At 43.8% G+C, this 11,776-nt stretch overlaps 1 long non-coding RNA gene across 1 annotated transcript in view; it reads left to right on the top strand.

Moving 5' to 3' along the window:
- LOC116387039 (uncharacterized) overlaps positions 1-11,459 on the top strand; it is a 26,262-nt gene extending 14,803 nt beyond the window's left edge. Inside the window, exon 3 of the long non-coding RNA XR_004212997.1 lies at positions 11,417-11,459. This is a non-coding gene — a long non-coding RNA (uncharacterized LOC116387039). The remainder of the gene's footprint in view (positions 1-11,416) is intronic.
- The last annotated feature ends 317 nt before the right edge of the window (positions 11,460-11,776 follow it).

Below are 11,776 nucleotides of genomic sequence, written 5' to 3'. Positions count from 1 at the left end.
GTGTGTGTGTGTGTGTGTGTGTGTGTGTGTGTGTGTGTGTGTGTGTGCGTGTGTGCGTGTGTGCGCGCGCGCGCATGTGGGGACATTATGAGTAAAGGGCATGCACAATTCATGTTGTTTTCGGGACGTCACACTTGAACAAAATACATCTGTCAAAACTGCCGAAGCTAATTTATCACACGCTGACTTACTGTACATGGCTTTCAGAATATTTTTGGAATCTTACTTTAGTGAACTAATGAACAAACCGAGGACCCCTAACAGCTGATTGTATGGTAACTGTATCTGCTGACTCCTCTCTTAATTGAGTGTGTTTGAAAGTGACTGTCCGACTGTAAACGTGGTGTTTTCTGCCAGAGACCCAGCAATCGTAACGGTCGGTGGACTAGATCAGACACAAGTTCCGAATTCACAATTATAAACGAGTGTTTTCATGCGCATGGTTCTCAAAATGCATACAGTATACCTTTCAACGACTTCAATTTATCTTCACGCGATAAAACTTTGCTAAAGCCTGCCTCTGTTCTTGGACGTTACAAAATGCACAAACTCTTTGTAGAAGAGGGCAAGCCAGGTTTTCACACACACACACACACACACACACACACACACACTGCTGGATTTGAGGTTTGGGCGGACTGACCTGAACTCCATGACTTTTTTTTCCAAGAACTAGATTGACCCTAAACCATGTGAGGGCCACCTTCTGCTAATACCCATTAAGAGTGAACCGGTGTGAACTGCTTATCATTCTGTGTCCAGAGAAGAGCCATGTTGTTAATGACAATGGGACTCTTAGAGCTAAAGCCTGATTATTTCCCCACTATGTTAACTCCTCTTTTGTGTGCATGGCGCATGTTTTCCTGTGTGAATATAGCACTTTACACAGCAGGACATACATTAGTAGCTGTGCAAGATAAACTGTTTGTAAAACCTTCCAGCTGATGGAGGTTGCCGTCGTGCGTGAACACAAGGCAGGTGTTTGTTTTGGAGGTTGTCTGTACATTTGAGTTTTGAGGAGGTTTGCTCAATAAGGTTGCAAAGTACGAGCCACTTGTCTTGCAACTTGATTATTAGTGATGACTCCGTGTGTTTGTATTCTGTTGCCTGGGTAATGGCCATATATGGATAGAGAGGGAACTACAGATGTCAGGGATACCAAATGAAAAAAGGCTTGCAAAATACTGCCACCGCAGCCTGTGTGCCAGGCTGCGCATTGTTTGCTATGCATGCTTTGCTTTTGATGTATATATTAAAAATGTGTGTTTTAGTGTGAATATGTCTCACTTCCTATCTGCTGACCACCAACAAGTCCAGGCTTTATCAACACGACCCACAGCTTATCTGTGTTTCATAAAAGCTTCTCCTGGAAGTGACCATTTTGCGGTGTGTTGCACCTAGAGCTGTCGCAATAACCGCAATATTGCAATTCCCCCACATCCACAAGTTGAAAGATTCACGTTGCAAAAGTGCCTCTTTCAATCCTCAAAAATCACAACATAGCAACTCAAGTCCCCCTCCTCCCCCCACAAACAAGCTGTGGTCTGATTCTCAGAAACCTTGCACAAGGCTGCTCAGAAGCTGCTGGATTTGCAGGTTTTTCTATTTGAACTTTTTGCAAAAAAGGTTTTTTTTCCTCCGTGTGTTTGCCAAGAGCAACACATGATTAGTGTGCACCAATAGTAATACTGCTCAGTCCTCTCTGGTCCAGCTTTGGAGAGGAGATTTAGAGGGGTTTATATTGTTGTTGTTTACTTGTAATCTTTTAAAACTGAGGCACAGTTTCATAATGCCTTGTAAAAGTAGTAAGCTTGTGTCCTGTGCTCATTTATACTCTTTCCCCCGTCTGTAAGCCCCGAGAGACGTAACAAAAAAAAAGTTTTGGCCAGATGTGGAGCTGCCGTTTATCTTAGAGAATTACCTTTTTGCATCAGTGTCACTTTTTCATCTCCAGTACAACTCATTTCTGTTGCTTTAAACTCAACAGCATATGTAAAAGACATTAAACTGTGAGCCAGGGAGACAAATAAAACATAAATCACGACTACATTTATGATATCTGATATGGTACATTGGATGGATTTTTGGCAAATGCTATTTTTAGTGCAATGCAGTACATTTTAGGCACCTCTTCATTGAAGTCCATGTAACTGAACATAATAGAAGTAATGTCAGCCAGACCAAACCGCTGTGAGTCATGGCCGATTCTCAATATTAGAGTGTGACTCAGAGCGAGCAGGACCTGGCTACAATATGTCTGTTGCCTCAGAGATTTGATCTACTTGACCGGGTAATATGTTTGCAGTTCAGAGTACATCTGAATTCTGTGAGAGTTATTTCTGGAGCCTACAAAGTTTGCAGATGTTGTTTTCTGTGGAAAGGTTCATAGGTCACAAACTAAATGTCCAGATGATCCGTCAACAGTGGAGATAAAAAAAAAAAAAGAGCTTACAAAATGCCTGACTATGCTTTTTCCAAATAATATCTCAGTGAGCAGCATTTAGCAATTGTGCGTGAAGACCGCTCATTTGACTTTAATGAGGCCTTTCAATTCCCCCCGGGGTATGTTTTTAATCCTCTAAATTGATCCTTTTAATATGCACTCGGCTTTGTATAAGCTACTTTTGAAATATACAATACCACCCAGTTAAACCAGATTCTAACCAGCTAACCACTTCAAATTAAAAAGCTGACATATCGCACGCAATTCAAAAAGATTTGACGGATCCTTTTCACATATTAAGTGCAACACGAAGGTTTCTTTGAGCCGTTTGAGGACCCCCCCCCCCCCACTTAGTCCCCAATGAGGAATATAAAGTCTCGTTTTCTTGGGTGTTACAGACTGCTGTTGTGAAATAATAATCTCGACCGTACTGTTAAGTGCAAAACACCAGGAAAACATGAACTCGGTGGGAAGGTGAACGGAAGGGAGGGGCTGATATTTTAGAAATGTTGTCATCTCTTGTGGCCGGCACCAATAACTGGTCCTTTCCTCTCCCGTGCTGCTTCATTGGGGGAAATCACTCAATTATTGATCCAATGCTATGTGGCTTGTGGACGTGTGAGTGTAGCCGTGCACACACCTACTGGACTAAGAGAGTGTGTGTGTGTGTGTGTGTGTGTGTGTGTGTGTGTGTGTGTGTGTGGTGGGCTGAAAGGAACTGCAGTAATTTCACATGGAACGATGCCTGCCCCACTTTCAGTCTTTTAATCATGTATAGACACTCGGGGCACTCCTGTGTTTGTGTGTGTGTGTGTGTGTGTACGCTCATGTGTGCGCACTGTATCCGTATTAATCTGTGAGTGTGAGAGAGGCTTTTTCGTACAGTATGTGTCAGAGGAGATTGCACTTAGAAGTCCCCGAGCCGAGACCAGCTGTGTGTTTGTGCGCGTTTCTACTGCCTACGACACAATCGGTCACCACGGCGCCACTGTCCTCATTTAAACTTTTGCAACATGGATTAGTCGGCAGTGGTTCATTGGATTTAACTTTGTTTGCCTGTTGAGCTTTATAAGCCAAAGACTGAAAGAAATACAAGAGCTGAAATATGATATTTCTAATATGAATTGTGTGAATGTTAAAGATATGTAAACAATCTCGTGATTTTTTTACTCTTCATGGAGAATTACTCTAAATAACCTTCTCATTTAGATTCAGAAATGTATTCAACGGCTAACTACAATCAACTGGCTAACTACAATCTCTATGTGACATTGTGTGTGTCTGTTTTGTGTGAGCGCACTTTTGATTTGTTGGACCCTAGCAGTTTGTAGCCCCGTGATGCCCATCCCTGTGACTAACACCCGTCTTAACAAGCTGCCACAAGCAAACTGGGCTATTGTAGTGGAAAAAGCAAACAATATAATATTTAGCTGGCCAGCAAGCTTCAGCATGCCTCTTCTCCTTGTGCCGTGCAGTATGTGGTGTATTTTGTGATTATATAGATAGGTAGAAAAGTACATTACATATTTTAAGAGTGACACCATGTCTCACCAGGTATTTAGTCCCGACACCCTTGAGCTCTTGGGTTCCTTCACTACAGCAGTGCTGAAAGAGGAGTGAAGGATGTGGAGCAGCACAAAATGTTCAAACATGATATGTGGTTTGGCTCAGGGGGCGACATCGCTCTTACTATTTCTTCTCTTGTGTCACACATGAACCAGGCATTTGTCGATTTGCTTCCTTGTTGACACTAATTAGGGGTAAAAAGAAAAAAGAAAGCAAAACACTGCTGAACTTTCATCCTCCCGATTTCAACTAAAACTGTTATCTTTCTACTACAATCTGCCCGGGGGTGTTTTGCGTTCTCTTGTCTCTTTTGTGTGTAACTGCAGAGGGAGGAGAGGTCATGCTAGACGTGTCTGAGCCGGGGCCCCTGGAGCCCGGACAGCAGCACTGTACATCAACAGCCTGACAAGTATTGACCGCGTCGCTCACTATGGAATGCTAACAGCCGGGGCTGGGTGTGGCCACGCTGTGACAGCGGCTCTGACCCTGTGACCTCGGTTACATAACCCGCTGTGAGTCTTTTGTCGGGAGTGACAGAGAACAGCGGTTCGTGATGGGACGCGTGGCCGACGTGCCACGACTGTGACGTAACCCGGAGTCACAAGAACCGACTGACCTGACTTGCCACATTACTCTCTATGTTATATTTAAACGAGCGTGTTGCATTCATGCTTTGTCTAAGGCCACCAAGGGTGTAGTATACTAACACACACACACACACACACACACACACACACACACATACACACACACACAGCTCTAGCATTCAAGGTTAAACAAAGATAGCCAGACTTTATTTGGGTTAAGGGCAGTGCAGCATGTTGGATGTGAGCCGTGACCTGACACGCACACACACATAGTGTACACACACACACACACAGTACACACACCTGTCAGTGTGGCGTCTGCTCAGTCCTCTTTCTTGTAGTCTCTCTGTCCCTTTGTCCTCTCTGTCCCTTTGTCCTATCTGTCTTGGTCATCAGACCTTGTAGCAGGATCTCGGGGGACAGCTGGTGGGACAGTGTGAGCACCTGCACTTTGTGTGTTTGTTTGTGAGTGTGCATCTTTATGTGTGTGGGGTTATGTACATCAGTGGGGTTGGGAGGAGGTAGCTGCAGAGTCCTGGCCAAGCGTCTGTGTGTGTGTGTGTGTGTGTGTGTGTGTGTGTGTGCGCATGTGAGCACCTGTGCTGCCAGCGGGAACCTGCCACAGCCGTGGTGCTTGATGACGTATAGCTGGTGACTTCCTAAAGTCGTGCTGTGAGCCCCATAATAACCACTCATCTTAGTGTCCAGAGAAGGATTGTCAAGTATTTGGTGCATTAGAGATAGATACAAATATGTTGACAAAAGCATGATTCAGGTTGTTTTTTTTCATTTCCTTTTAAGGTTCTTCTTCTTCTTCCACCATTCAAAAACAACTTGAACTCTGACTGCAAACAAAGTAATTGCAAAAAGAGAAGAGATGCATTTTCCTCTTCACAATTTGCCTTCAAAAAACAAAGCCTCTTTTTTTTTTTTTTTTTTTTGTGCTTAATTGGTAATGGCAATTTTGAGATTAGCCCATTATCTCTGATAACGTGGTATCACTTTGGTTCTTTCACATTTCTGAAAGGCCACTGCAGAGTATTTCTTTCCCTCACCAATGAACTATGAGTCGACTTATATAAGCAGTCGAGCCACCATGAAGAAACTGCTCTCTCGCCACAATTAAAAGCATGACTCGTCATTCAGAGCACTCTGACAGGATCTACATTTTGTCGGCGAGTGAGACTAAAAGTTTTGCGTGCAGGAGGTAAACGAGGTCTCATGAAACCTGCTCTGACAGCAGTCGCTTGTATCCCGCCGCTCTAATGTGGCGGTAGAGCCGCCGACATCCGGGCGGCCATTATACCCGCCGTCAATGTCAGATTCCTGCTGGAGAGCATAACAACTGTTTACAACTGGAGAAAGAGACTTGAGAAATGATCAAAAGCGGTAATTACTATGCCTGCGTGGGCGGCATATGTCTTTTGAATGTTTGGAATAATGTAAATCGAAGAACGCAATTTGTGTGCACGCGGTCTGCGCATGTGTGCCACTTTGAAGATGTGATTGTGTGTGTGTGTGAGTGTGTGTTCCCTGCAGGCCCCCCTCAAAGCATATTCCCCTTATCCTGATTCTCCGATCTTAGGGGGGATCAAAGCCGGGCTCCCCGCTACTCCTGCGTCTCCCGGCCCTCTGCGCGAACGCTGCTCGACCGAGGAATGCTGAGTAATTCCCTCAGGTGACAGCTCTGATGTTCAGCGTTTGGTGCACTCTGTCAACAGTCTCACTCACACATGTTAACTCCCCACACACGTGTGTGGGTGTGTGTGTGTTCAGAGGTAAATACTGTACATACATGCAGCCACGCAAAGGAGAAATGGAGGACTTCCTTTTACTGTCACTCACTCAGTTTTTTTTCCTTACTTTTATCTCTTTCACACACATTTCTTCAGCAGCAGTGGGGCGTGTGTGTGTGTGTGTGTGTGTGTGTGTGTGTGTGTGTGTGTGTGTGTGTGTGTGTGTGAGTGTGTGTGAGTGAGAGAGCTCTGCTCTGCTCTGTATTTCATTCTCCCTCGCTTACATCCAAGGAGGAAAGAATATGAGATCTAAGGAGAGAAAGGAGGACTGGCTTTCTCTCGATACTGCAGCATTTGTTATCGAGTTGACTTCGTAAATTGCTCTGTGACAGTAACATGATCACATCGTGGCATTAGACAGCTGTTGTTATTCCATAAAAAGTTTAATGACATCAGGAGATGCTTAATTAAAGTCCCCACCTGTGGAGGCCCAACAGAGCGGAGTCAGACAGGAAGCAAGAACCTCTGCAGTATTTATTCTCATCATCGTGTGCATGCTGACAAAATAGGTGTGTCAGTTGTGTTAGAGTGTGTATTTTAGCTGCGCTGCTATGTATGCTATCTAGGCTGTGTATGTAAGCATCATCCGGTACACAATAAGCACATTCAGGCAGCTTTTTAAAGAGGAGGCTGAACTTTGACCTGCAGTGATGGAGCTGTGGTGCTTAATTTCTCTCTGTGTCTCATCGTGTGTGTTTTCGGTCTTCTTTTCTCTCTCTCTCTCTGTCTCTCTCTCTCTCTCTCTCTCTCACTGCTTTTCACCATTTCAGTTTATTGAGCCTTAACCGCACAATAGTTCACAAACAGTATTGCAAGGCCCGGTTTATGTTTGAACGTGTGTCGGCAACAAAACTGGAGAAACTGATGGAATAATTAAAAATAAATAAAGATGTTGAAAATAATCCCAATAGTTTATACCATAATATTCAGTTAGGTGTTGTGTCGAGCAGTTTCCCACCTTCACACTTGATTTGCGATACGTTGTTCACAGACGCTCGTTATGAATGTGGGCTATGAGTCCATTTCTGGCTGATATGTGCACATTGTAATCTAACGTATTATGGTTAGTTTGCTTGGTGGTTCATGGAAAGTCCTATAAATGAATCAGTGTTCGATACACACTGCGTAGTTATCTGGAAGAGGTGCTGAACATTGCTCGTCCATGACTTTCGTGTGCGTCGTATGTAGCTGAAGGCTGGTGCAGACAGAGTTGTGTTCAACTAACCGGCCTATTGTTGGCCAGTTTGTTGCTGGTCTCGTTGTACCCAGTCAGTGAACCCAGAGCCTGCAGTGCAACCCAAGAACTTTGCAATGCTGCACTTTCGTCAGTCTTTGGAAGCCAAGACTTATGACGCATTTTAAACCAGAAAAACAAACAAACAGCTTGTTTGTTGTAGTGTATCTTTTGCAGATTAGCCAAGTAAAAGTCAGTTTCAGTGGAATTCCCTCCTGAGGACAGTTGCCTTCTGGTGCATTTGGTCTATTCCTTTCACTCATGGGTTTTCATCTACTTACAAAGATACAAATAAAAAACAGTGGGACTATAAGGAAGGACATGTTTATAGAGACAAACAAGCCCACAAGGAAGCAAAAAAAAAACCAAATAATGTGTGAAAACAGAAGCTGATGTGACATGAAATGTGACAGCGAGGCATATGCAAAGCTGCAACACAAAGGACCGTAGTGAAAAACATTGCATAATGAGCTCTAAATACCGAGAGAGTCGAGTTTCTTGTGTTCCTCTCTGTCTAGTAGCGGTGTGGATTAGCCAGACAAGCTAGGTCAGGGTGTAATCCTGCAAGAGATATTGCTCTGTTCCCCATTACACACACACACGCACACACATGCACACACACGCACACATGCACAGACGCCTCACCTATGGCTTTGTGGACAGCTGTGCTTGCTGTGTCTGAGTGCGTGTGTAATGTGTGTGTAATGTGTGTGTAATGTGTGTGTAATGTGTGTGTGTGTGTGTGTGTGTGTGTGTGTGTGTGTGAGAGAGAGAGAGAGTGAGTGAGTGAGAGAGAGTGGGTGGGTGCGCGCATGTGTGTCCAACCCTGCCTGTTACAATGGGATAGCAGGCAGGGAACCAATAGAAAAGCAGACTGACAGGGGCAGGGCATGGTTTGATAAGTGCACATGGAGATGTACATATACACACACACACACACACACAGCCACTCATACACACACACAGGCTGCCACTATTATTGAGTGCATTGTGAGACAGGCAGGGAACTGAATCCTGGGCTGCTGAGTAGGAGGAAAAACGTGTGTGTGTTTTTACAAACCTATGTGGGTGTTTTTACAAACCTGTGTGTGTGTGTGTGTGTGTTTACAAAGTGTGTGCACACATTCGGTCCACTCTTTTCCATGTAACAGACGAGGTGAATCCAGGTGAAAGCTCTGTCACTGTATTGATTTCAACCCTGAAATCAAAAGATAGATATTCATTAATGGCACAAGGCAGTTTAGTAGAGGATTTTAATTAGTACATCAGTTACTCACTGCGTGTTGAGTTGAATTCTAGACGAAAACTTGTTTTTCTTGCGTGCCTCGACCGGCGAACGAAGAATCCGAAAACGGAGTAAATCCTTGATGAATTGAAATAAATGGAGGCCAGGTTTATCAACAGCAAAACTGCATCAGAAATCTCTTTGCAAACTCTCACACAACTCGTCCAGTATAATCCGTGTTCATCCAGTCTAATGCTCACTTCTTCCCAAAATCATGCATTTTTGCCTAAATATTACTATTTAAAAAACTTCCAGCATGAGATGGAATTCAATTTAGCCTGCGGTGAGTACTTAATATACAAACTGTGGGTGAAATATTCCTTTAATACATTTACTGAAATATATTGTTCAAAGAGGAAATGAGAAGTAATGAGTTTATTGCTGGTTGTATGTATTTCCATGTTCAGTGTTGTGCGTACTGTTACATAAGCTCCTCCCCTCTTCTACTCACACACAGTTCACACCCTGCATTTTAGTAAACGATGTTGCAAACTATAGTTTCACAGCGCCGTTAGATGTTGCGTATGTTAGCTGTGCTAATTAAGCTGTTAAATCTACACTAATAGTGCAGGCAGTCACTCCAGTAAAATGTTTTTAAGCCACAATGTCAATTGAACCTCAATACTTAATGTAGAGCTACATCTACTCACATTGTGGTTAATTGTCATTTCAATTCACATTCCGGTAACAGTCAGGGAGTACGAAGCAGAGAGTGTGCCGGTCTTGTGTTTATCAGCCGGCTGTGACAGACGACACTCTCTCAAAGACACACATCTTACTGCATGTAGACTCTTCCACAACAGTCTGTCAGACAATTAATATCTGTGGGTGTGGGTGTGGGTGTGGGTGTGGGTGTGGGTGTGTGGGTGTGGGTGTGGGTGTGGGTGTGGGTGGGTGTGTGTGTGTGGGTGTGTGGGTGTTGGTGTTGTTGCTCCTGCTCCTGCTCCTGCAAGTGTGTCTATTGTGGGTTTGTAAGTGTGTGTACGTGACTCTTAATCCTGTGTGTGACTATTTAAATGTGTATGGAAGGTGTTGTACAGGTTTCACATGCTTGCATGCCCGCGTGCGTGTGTGTTTATCAAATTTGTCTCAACTTCGTACAAACAATAAAAAACGTGTGTTTTGAGTATCGCCGTCTGTCCCCCCCCATGGGGCCTCATCATCACATGATCGACCGACCTGATTTTGTGTCGCAAAGGCGATGCCTTGTTTCAGGGTTCAACTTAATGCTCGGCTCCGCCCCCCGTGACCTTGGGACATGTCTGTGTTGCTATGGTAACAGCCTCCAGGGTTACTGTAAATTACATTATTACAGACATTACAGGATTGCATTGAGTCAGTGTGTATTTAGTCGCATATTTTGACTGTTTATCGGTGCTTTAAAGGGATAAACACAAACCATTTGAAGTTAAAACAAAAGTTAGATCACATTTTAACAACAACTCATCAGGCTATGACCCCAAAAACAAATGGAAAAACAATATTTTGTTTCCAGAGAGATGCTGGTTTTATCACCAGCTTTCCATTTCATCATAATAGCTCTCAGTTAACTGGAGGCATTTGGTGAAAGTGAAACATTGTCGTGACGATACAGCGAGCCAAGTCCGTGAAAGAGACCTAATTGCCTCCAAATAACTATGTTTTGATTTTCTTTAAAAGAAAAAAAAAGGATGCATGCCTAAAACCAGTGTCTCATGTGGATAAACAAAGCGTGGTTGCCATGCTGATGGGGCATCAGTGTATAAATAGCATGGGTGTTTGTTCTGAATACTCCAGAGAGAGAGAGAGACAGTGATAGCCAGTGTACAGAACCACAAGCACAGGCCTTTACACATGCTTTGTGATCTCATCAAGGAAGAGCTACTACTAGCATGGACATTATTTTTGAACACTAATCTCTTGTCCATTTTTCTGCTCTGGAACACTCTTGTCAAGTAAGACTGCGATGGCAATCAATATGCATCAAAGGTCAACACGTTGCCTCTATTTACACACATCTGTCATCAACATTGAAGAGGAGTGTGTTGTTACAGTAGCGAAACACACAACGCAACAACGCAAATACCACACACATTCATGTAGCTTTAATGTTTCTGATGTATTTTATAGGATATTTTATGTTTTTTCTTTTTCCTTTTCATGAAAATTGGGTCTTAAAGATTATTAAAGTGTCTTGCTGACTTTTCCCAACTAGAAACAACAAATTCTGGATGCGAGTGGTTAAGCGAGCGAGTTGAAGGTCGTACGTCACATCAAAGTCACAGAGAGTTTACTTTTCTCCGTAAGCTGCTGTTCTGCACAACTGCCATTAAAACTGAAAGCAAATCATTTTGTGAAAAATAACACGTGGCTGAAGGTTAAGCTGATGATTATAATTGCATAGCAGGGGATTTGCTTATTATGCAGTGATAATTGAGCTAGCACAAGCAATAATCACAGCAGGAAACATAAGAGAATAGAGCAAGGAACACTTTAAAAAAACGCTCTCTACGTCTCTCCCTGTAGGGAATGGTGACAACACCTGCAGACAGACAGACAGACAGACAGACAGACAGACAGACAGACAGTGGACCCGACGGCGCAGGCACCCGCAACGCTTCCCTCCCATTGGTGGAGAGATCCAGACTTCGCACCAGGAACTGCAGCCCCTGTTGCTTGTCAGCTCTCAGCTGAGCAGCAGGCTCCGCCTACTCCGCCCCAAGTAGCTCTGCTCTCAGGTAGGATGTAAAGTCTTATCCGTTGTAATGTGTTTGGTTCAGTTCGAACAAACTACGGAGCGTTTGCACGCTCGGTTAGGTTTTGTTTCAGCTTGTGTGAAAGCTGTGGATCAAACTCTGCTTTCACATCACAAACAAACTGCACCAA

Source organism: Anarrhichthys ocellatus, unplaced genomic scaffold, assembly GCF_004355925.1.
Source record: "Anarrhichthys ocellatus isolate YVR2014 unplaced genomic scaffold, GSC_Weel_1.0 scaffold14, whole genome shotgun sequence".
Classification (NCBI taxonomy): domain Eukaryota; kingdom Metazoa; phylum Chordata; class Actinopteri; order Perciformes; family Anarhichadidae; genus Anarrhichthys; species Anarrhichthys ocellatus.
This window is presented reverse-complemented; position numbering and strand designations above follow the sequence as displayed.